Here is a 9,733-nt window from a genome sequence, read left to right on the forward strand (position 1 = left end):
AAAGGCCTGGAAGAAGAAGAATTTTTTGCTTGTGATGCATACCCTCCTTTATTTTTCTGATGAAAATAGGGATGTCCTATTCAATAACAATTGGATGCGGGCGGCGCTGTGGGTTAAACCACAGAGCCTAGGACTTGCCGATCAGAAATTCGGTAGTCCGAATCCCCGCGACGGGGTGAGCTCCCGTTGCTCGGTCCCTGCTGCTGCCAACCTAGCAGTTTGAAAGCACGTCAAAGTGCAAGTAGATAAATAGGTACCGCTATGACGGGAAGGTAAACAGCATTTCCATGCACTGCTCTGGTTTGCCAGAAGCAGCTTAGTCATGCTGGCCACATGACCCGGAAGCTGTATGCTGGCTCCTTCGGCCAATAAAGTGAGATGAGCCCCGTAACCCCAGAGTCAGACACAACTGGACCTAATGGTCAGGGGTCCCTTTACTTTTACCTATTTAATAACAATAACAATAACAATAACAATAACAACAACAACCCTCCCATCTGCATTAAACATTAAGAAACCTTTCTATATAGGGCTGCCTTCAGATGTCTTCTATCTAAAATGATAAGCAAAAAAACCTGGGGTATGGATTTACTCCGCTGCCCAGCTCATCGAGGTGCCCCTCCCCACTGGTCTCTCCGGTCAACAAAAGGAGGAGTCTCCAGCCAAGTTAAAGAAGCAAACAGGGGTCAGTAGACCTGATCTTTATTTGTTGCAACAAGCTTCAAACACACGAAGAGTAGGAACCCTGATCATGGGGTTGCGTGAACTTTTAAAACCGCACCCCATTTCCCATAATACATTCTTCAACAGCATCATCAATGCATCACAAATGAAATATACTTGGAGTCAAGAGTGGATTTCATGCTCTTTATTCAGCTCATAGTGGTGAGGAGGAATGGAAGTTCCCCCAGAAAGTCTGCTTTATATACATCATTTACGCAATGGGCCCCACGTGATTGGCTAATTCTGGGATTCTCCTGTAGGCCAATCAGGTTGCGGATTAGGTTGTGGATTCACTTCCACCTGGAGCTGGATTGTGGACCAATCAGACTGTGTGGTGTAGTGGTTAAGAGCGGTAGTCTCGTAATCTGGGGAACCGGGTTCGCATCTCCGCTCCTCCACATGCAGCTGCTGGGTGACCTTGGGCCAGTCACACTTCTTTGAAGTCTCTCAGCCCCACTCACCTCACAGAGTGTTTGTTGTGAGGGAGGAAGGGAAAGGAGAATGTTAGCCGCTTTGAGACTCTTTAAAGGGAGTCAAAGGCGGGATATCAAAATCCAAATCCAAACTGCTGCATTCTGGATCCTATTGTTCTAGGGCCAATCAGGCTGCTGCATTCTGAATCCTATTATTCTAGGACCAATCAGACTGCTGCATTTTGGATCCTATTCAACTCAGTACATAACAACAAATATGTCACAAAGTAGGAGCGTCTGGCATGCAGAAACATGAGCCCATCACCCACCCCTGTTAATAACCCCAGTTCCCAACACCTTTTAACTACCCTCTTCCCCAAAGAACAATAAACGTACTTACACATCCCCCTAGATAGGAGGCTTTCCTGTGCTTCTCCTTTGAAAGTATCAGGATTCAATCCACCATCCTGGTAGATTTCTGTCTGGGGTATGTGCTGCCCTTGATCGTCTCCTGCCTCCAATTGTGAGGCTAAGTTCACACCTTAGGGAAGAACAAGGAGTACATGATTTCATGCTTAAGGGATTATGGAGGCAGCGGGAGCCCTGGATTCTGTAAATCTGGGACTTTCCCTGGAAAATAGGAACCCTTGGAGCAGGCTTCCTTAACCTCGGCCCTCCAGATGTTTTGAGACTACAATTCCCATCATCCCTGACCACTGGTCCTGCTAGCTAGGGATCATGGGAGTTGTAGGCCAAAAACATTTGGAGGGCTGAGGTTGAGGAAGCCTGCCTTGGCAAAGCCATAACTTCCTTACCCCAATTCTCCCTCCCCCTGGTGTCCCTATCTTTCAAAACGAGATACTTTCATGTGGTACTGGGAGTGGAAAGTATTGCATTGCCATTACTGGATCATGCTCTCCCTTCTTGGGTCACACTTCTCACTGGCTCTGTGCCCTCCTTAGTGCTTTTGCCTGGCTGGAATTGGTGAGAATACCTCTTGCTTCCTTGGACGTAGAGAGGTACATGTGGAAAGATTTGGTGTAGCTGGAAAAAGCATGCTGTCCAAAGGTGAGAGTCGTCTCCGTTGACCCACACACTTTTGCCTCTGGGCCCACCCACCACTTCTGTGTGGCCCCCAGAAGACTCCCCATGAGGAAATGTGGCCCTCGGGCTGACAGAGTTTCTCCAGCTCTGCCCCAGCCCTGCTTACCTTTGGTGACTGATAAGAGATATCGGGGCTATTTAGCAATTATGAGGCTCAACATCAAAAAAATGAAGATCATGGCCAGTGGTCCCATCACCCCCTGGCAAATAGAAAGAGGAGAAATGGAGGCAGTGAGAGATTTTACTTTCTTGGGCTCCATGATCACTGCAGATGGTGAGAGCAGCCACGAAATTAAAAGATGCCTGCTTCTTGGGAGAAAAGCAATGACAAACCTAGACAGCATCTTAAAAAGCATTGACATCACCTTGCCAACAAAGGTCCGTATAGTCAAAGCTATGGTTTTCCCAATAGTGATGTATGGAAGTGAGAGCTGGACCATAAAGAAGGCTGATTGCTGAAGAATTGATGCTTTTGAACTATGGTGCTAGAGGAGACTCTTGAGAGTCCCATGGACTGCAAGAAGATCAAACCTCTCCATTCTGAAGGAAATCAGCCCTGAGTGCTCACTGGAAGGACAGATCGTGAAGCTGGCCACCTCATGAGAAGAGAAGACTCCCTGGAAAAGATCCTGATGTTGGGAAAGATGGAGGGCACAAGGAGAAGGGGATGACAGAGGACGAGATGGTTGGATACTGTTCTTGAAGCTACCAGCATGAGTTTGACCAAACTGCGGGAGGCAGTGGAAGACAGGAGTGCCTGGCGTGCTCTGGTCCATGGGGTCACGAAGAGTCAGACACGAATAAACGACTAAACAACAACAACTTGGCTGCATATGCTCATACATTTCCATTCGCAGCATCATTGAGGCACTTGGTTCTTTGCTGTTTCCCAGCATTCTTTGTTTTGAATATTCACAGAGGCATAAGTTGGAGATTACAACAACAAAAACACACTTCTGACTTCTTAGTGCTTTGCCAGCACACCAGGAAAAAGAGTCAAGACAACCAACGTGGATAAATAGGTTATATATATTACATAGAACAACTTGAGGATCTGCAAAGCAAATTAACTAGTCAGCTTCAACCAATGGAACCTAATCAAATCAAGTCTGGGCAGGTGTTCATTAAGAGATGGGGGTAATTTCTATCTCCATCACCTGGGCAAGTTATCAGCTGCGTGCATGCAGCAAAGTTTATTGTGATTCCTCCCTCACCACTGTGTGGACCTTGGGTGTAAGAGGCAAAAGGCACCCCCCCCAGGACCCGCAGGCCATGCCTGACAACAGGGATGCCAACCACCCAGCACTGCCTCAGGTAAGTGTTTCCATTCTTTCTGAAATCTTTTCAAATGCCCAGACTTCAAGCCAACTAGCCAAACTGAAAGAACACCACTCAGCAGCGTGGAGCAGGCAAAAAAAGAGAAGGCATGGAGCCAATTAGGGTCTCTCCCCCCTCCTCAAAAAAACACACAAAAAAACCTACTCGGCCCCTGGAAAACAAACAACTACCCTGTAGGCCCACACTGCAAAAGCCGAATAAAGAAGAGGGAGGGAAATATTATTTTATTATTTATTAAATTTGTATTCTACCCTTCTCCCAAAAATCACAGGGTGGTTCACAGGATAAAAATACAAAATGAAAACAGGCCAGGGAAGAGAGCCTGTGCTTTTTGTTTGCGTTAAAATATGATTCTGTGTCTACATAGAGATCGTTCTTCTGTATTAGGAAGCCACCGGCAGAACTTCTGGTTAGAAGTGTGGTCTTGCAGGCATGTCAAGTTCACTTTTGGTGGTTAATGCATGCTCTTATGTGTAACAAATTTTTGTGCAAGCTATGCGAGCAATGGTCCAGGGCTCTGCCAACTCCGCTTTAGGAAGGAAGTTAACACTAGATACCCATTCATCCATCTAGGAAAACCCACCAGAGCAAATCTCTTTAAGCATTTCTGGTTCTGCATTTCCATTCCGGAGCAATGTAACAAAGCATCTTACTAAATCAGCAAGTTATTACAGTAGCAGGGAGTACAAAATGCTTGGATTTATTTACAATGTTCTTCCAGGAGAGGAAGGGTGTGGCAAATTTGTTCATGGGGTGGATGGCTCCATCTGGTACGCAGGCTGAGACCCTACCTGCCTGCAGACTGTCTTACCAGAGTGGTGCATGCTCTAGTTATCTCTCGCTTGGACTATTGCAATGCGCAGAAGGTGACTCGGAAACTGCAGTTAATCCAGAATGCGGCAGCTAGACTGGTGTCTGGGAGTGACTGCCAAGACCATATAAGAAAGACCTACATTGGCTCCCAGTACATTTCCAAGCACAATTCAAAGTGTTGGTGATGACCTTTAAAGCCCTAAACGGCCTCGGCTCAGTATAGCTGAAAGAGCATCTCCACCCCCATCCTTCTGCCCAGACACTGAGGACCAGCGCTAAGGGCCTTCTGGCAGTTCCCTCACTGTGAGAAGCCAAGTTACAGGGAACTAGGCAGAGGGCCTTCTCGATAGTGGCTCCCGCCCTGTGGAACGCCCTCTCACCAGATGCCAAGGAAATAAACAACTGTCTGACTTTTAGAAGACATCTGAAGGCAACCCAGTTTAGGGAAGTTTTTAATGTTTGATGTTTTCTCGTGTTTTTAATATTCTGTTGGGAGCTGCCCAGAGTGGCTGGGGAAACCCAGCCAGATGATGGGGTATAAATAATAAATCATTAGTATTATTATTGCGTCTGCCCCTCACAACAGTTTCGTGAAGGGCTCAATCACTGTTGCTCCTAAGCTTTGGTAGGAAAAGTAAGGTAGAAGGCTTCGCAAAGAGTCTAAAAGTGAAACGAGAAGCTGAAGGGGGTTCTGCCAGGTGGTAGAGTGGTGAGATGTTGAGGAGAGAATAAGCACAGCGGGACCCTCCAGAACAGGCCATCTAATTAACTGCTTGCTCTCATTTTATTTCCTTCAATCTTTCCACTCCTGCATCATTTGTTCCCTTGTTTAAGTGAAACAGCAAGATACTTCTCAAAATTTTAATTCTGAAGTGCTGCAGTTGAGTCCTGTTGGGCGGGATGTCCTGGGGGCTTTGATCTTGATGGCGTTGAGAGAGCCGGCGTTCCTGGGGTTATTGAAACTCAACAGGTTTGGGGGAAATGGAAGAACTAGGATATCTGCAAGGGACCCGAAAGGGCATTTGTGCCGCTCACAACCATGACGTTATTTGCCCCCATCCCTGGCCCTGTCAGACTTTGAATGATGTTGCCTTTCCATAGCTGTGTCGCTGGGATGGTGGTTGCCATTTTCTCCCGCTACCGAGGCCTTGTATCAAGGGCAGAAATCCAGCTTTTTCTGAGGGGAAGCTGAAATTGTAGGAAAACGATATCTTTTGGATTTTTGCCTATGCTCACATCTCATCTACACGAGAGATTGAAAGCCTATTGTTCTCCAGCTAGATAGCTCAGCTGGTTAGAGCATGGTGCTGGTAATGCCAAGGTTGCAGTAGCATAGCGTGGGGGGTGCAGGGGGGCCCGGCCGCACCGGGCACAACATCTGAGGGGGTGCGCGTTCGCACTCGCAGCTCTCTGCCCCTACCTGGCTCACTCACTCTCTCTCACTGCAGTGCTGGCTGTGTGAATCCGATCCGAGCCGCTGGGTCGCCTCCCACTGTGGAGGGGGGGGTGCCAGGTGTGCGGTGCGGAGAGAGAGCAAGGGACTATCTGGGGGAGGGACAGTGCAGCGGCCGCCCAGCGCAGCGCTGAGCGTGGGAGAGAACCACACCAGACCAGACCAGGCAGCAGCAAGAAGAAGCTGGCAGCGGCGGCAGGTTAGGGGTTAGGGGGCGCAAATTACTTGCCTTGCCCCAGGTTAGGGGGCGTAAATTACTTGCCTTGCCCCGGGTTAGGGGGCGCAAATTACTTGCCTTGCCCCGGGTGCTGACAACCCACACTACACCGCTGCAAGGTTGCAGGTTCGATCTCTGTATGGGACAGCTGCATATTCCTGCACTGCAGGGGGCTGGACTTAGATGATCCTCAGGGTCCCTTCCAACTCTAAGATTCTATGATTCAAAGAATCCTGGGAGCTGTAGTTTGTTAAAAGTGTTGGGAATCAAAGCTCTGCAAGGGACACACTACAGTTTCCAGGGTTCTTTGGGGGAAGTTGTGTGTTTTCATGTAGCTCAGGCTTCCTCAAACTCGGCCCTCCAGATGTTTTTGGCCTACAACTCCCATGATTCCTAGCTAGCAGGACCAGGGGTCAGGGACGATGGGAATTGTAGTCTCAAAACATCTGGAGGGCCGAGTTTGGATCTAATCCAAGCTCCTACAATGCAGAAATACACAGCTGTCCCAAACAGGGATGAAAACTGCAACTTTGGCACCATCAGCATCAGAAATGTGGGGGAGCCCTTTGAATGTTCATTGAATGCTAGGCAGTGGGTTCAAGACTCTTCAGGAGCTGCAAATATATATATATTTATAAGATATTTATTAAAGTTTCCAATTTTATACAAACAAAAAAGAAAAAACAAACATAAAAATATGAAAAACACATAAATTTCACAGCTTAATTTCTTGTAGCTTATTTCCCCGACCTCCTCGTACCTCCCCTTCTTGTATCCCCAGTTTAAGTTGTTTATACAGCAAATCCTTACCTCAACATCTTAGATTATTATAACTTCAAATTCTTACTTAGAAAAAGAAAACCATTCTATCATAATTACAGCTTGAAACCACTTAATTCCAATCCAACATCATTCAACATTCCTTAATTTTGCAATATTTTTGTAAATAGTCCTTAAATTTTTTTCCAGCAGGAGCTGCAAATAAAGGGAACTTGAAATGGCTACCAAACCAGCATGTTTCAACCATGGTAAAGGATGCGAGAGAGGTTATCTTGGCCTAGCAAGATTGCCCCACCTCAAATTATTAGTGCCTTAGGTCAATTTTCTGTTTTCAGGTAGGAAGTCTCTCCCAACCCTAACTGGGACCATCTGCATACAAGGCAAATGTTCTACATACCCTCCAACATTTCTCAGATGAAAATAGGGACGTCCCATTCCATAATGATAATTTTACTATTTATACCCCACACATCTTACTAGGTTGGGGTCATGGGAGTTGTAGTCCCAAAACATCTGGAGGGCCGAGTTTGGGGATGCCTGGATTAGACGATCCTCAGGGTCCCTTCCAATTCTACAATTTCTAGGCACAAGTCCAAGAGGTTTCTGTTTCCTCACCGCAGAAAACCTGACTGACGTTCTGATTCATTTTTTAAAAATATAATTTTATTTTTATTTTTTCAAATTAACAACAACAACAATAATAATAATCAAATACAACTACATATAGTTGTTTGGACTCCTCTCCTTCCTTAGTTCCCTATACAAGCATTTGCAAAAGTGCATCCCTTCCTTAACTCCTTTATTACACTTTATACTTCTTCCAAAGTCACCTTTTAACTACTTGCTTTTAAATTAGCCCTGCTAATGTATTTAATTGTTTTCAATGATTTTAAAAAAATAATCCACACATCTCCCCCATTCTTTGCTGAAAGTTCTTTCTTCATGATTTCTCAATATTCCCGTGAGTTTTGCCATTTCTGCATAGTCCATTAACTTTACTTGCCATCCTTCCTTTGTTGGGACAGTACCCTCCTTCCACCTCTGGGCAAATATCATTCTGGAGGCTGCAGTTACTTACATAAACAATTTTGCCTGGTCTTTCGGTATATGCATTCTGATTCAGCAGCAAACTGTGGGTTTTCCTGAGTTGGTTGAAAGAGCCTCTCGGACCCGTGACTCGAACTCACGGGACAAACGACAGTTTGCATGAGCCTTCAGTGAAGGAAGTTCTGAGCTCAGTATGAGACAGCTTCCTTTGTATGTATTTTCTGCCATGCTTGGTGAATGGTGCATGTCTTAAGCCGGGGTCAGCAAACTTTTTCAGCAGGGGGCCGGTCCACTGTCCCTCAGACCTTGTAGAGGGCCGAACTACATTTTTTTTTTAAAAAAGAACCAATTCCTATGCCCCACAAATAACCCAGAGATGCATTTTAAATAAAAGGACACATTCTACTCATGTAAAACACCAGGCAGGCCCCACAAATAACCCAGAGATGCATTTTAAATAAAAGGACACATTCTACTCATGTAAAAACACGCTGATTCCTGGACCATTTGCGGGCCGGATTTAGAAGGCGATTGGGCAGGATCCGGCCCCCAGGCCTTAGTTTGCCTACCCATGTCTTAAGCAAACTTAACAGGTGTTCTATGGCGATGCATCGTGATAGTGAAGATGTAAGGAACAAACTTGTGGAACAAGAATGACTCTGTGCGTCACGGATATTTTGAAATACCAGATTCAAGATGGAGCTTGAATTGGTGGCAGTAGTTTAATTGCAGCTGGGGGGGGGGAGCAGGCTGACATTTTTTATTTACTTTTGTTATTCTCAGGACTTCCAATATTGTGCTCCTTCAATGGAACTTTCTCCCTTTCCTTTCCTCGCCTCCTCTCTTCTCCTCTGCCTTCTACTCTTCTGTCTTGAGTTTGCTGCTTCTTGATTAAAATGTTGACTTTAACTTGGAATTAACCTGATTAATGTAATTGAAAGTAAAAGTCCGCTGCTCAGCACTTTGGGTGATGAGTGGAGATGGATTGAGAAAGAAAGCTTTCAGATTGAATATACTTCTCTCCCCTGGCTGTTAATTGCTCCGTTTACTGGTACCTGCCTCACTGACCGTCACTGTTTAGTCCAGTTAATGATGATACACAGTCCATACTTTCCAGAGATAATTAAAAAACATTTCAGCACATAACGGTACTGCAGGGAGTTTTCCTCTCAGTCACAGGGAAAAAAAGACCTCAGAGGGGAGCGGTGCCTGGGAGGGGAACTTGCGCTGTTGCAATATCTGTAGAGTTTCACCCGTTTGGAAAAAAGAAGCATCAACTTTAAGTGCTGTTCAGGTGTCTGTCTTAGGGAAGAGACAGGTAAGGAATCCGCTCTGGGGAGAAATGAGAGAGAAGTAAAAACAAATTAATGCAGGGTGGAGAGCCCCTCTTCCTATCGTTGATACCAGGCATCCCCAAACTCGGCCCTCAAGATGTTTTGGGACTACAGTTCCCATCATTCCTGACCATTGCTCCTGTTACCTAGGGATGATGGGAGTTGTAGTGTACTGGGAGTGCCTTCCCTGATTTTGGGGTTAGGGGTGAGAGTCTTGCTATAGGGCAGGAGTGGAGAAGCTGCTGTTGGGCTGCAACTCCCATCAGCTCCATCCAGCATGGGTGAGAGTTGATATTCAGCAGTATCTGGAAGGCTACAGCCTCTCTACTTCAGCTGTAAGATGTGAGAGTCCTTGGTTGAACTCTTGGAAAGCCCAGCTGGGGCGGGGATTGAATGGCTTCTTCCAGTTTCCTAAGAAGAGAGCTTTCCCTTGTTGCAGGAAACCACCACCCCCATCATTCAGTTTGTACAAACAACACACACACACACACACACACACACACAACATACA

Source organism: Podarcis vaucheri, assembly GCF_965113315.1.
Source record: "Podarcis vaucheri genome assembly, chromosome: 5".
Classification (NCBI taxonomy): domain Eukaryota; kingdom Metazoa; phylum Chordata; class Lepidosauria; order Squamata; family Lacertidae; genus Podarcis; species Podarcis vaucheri.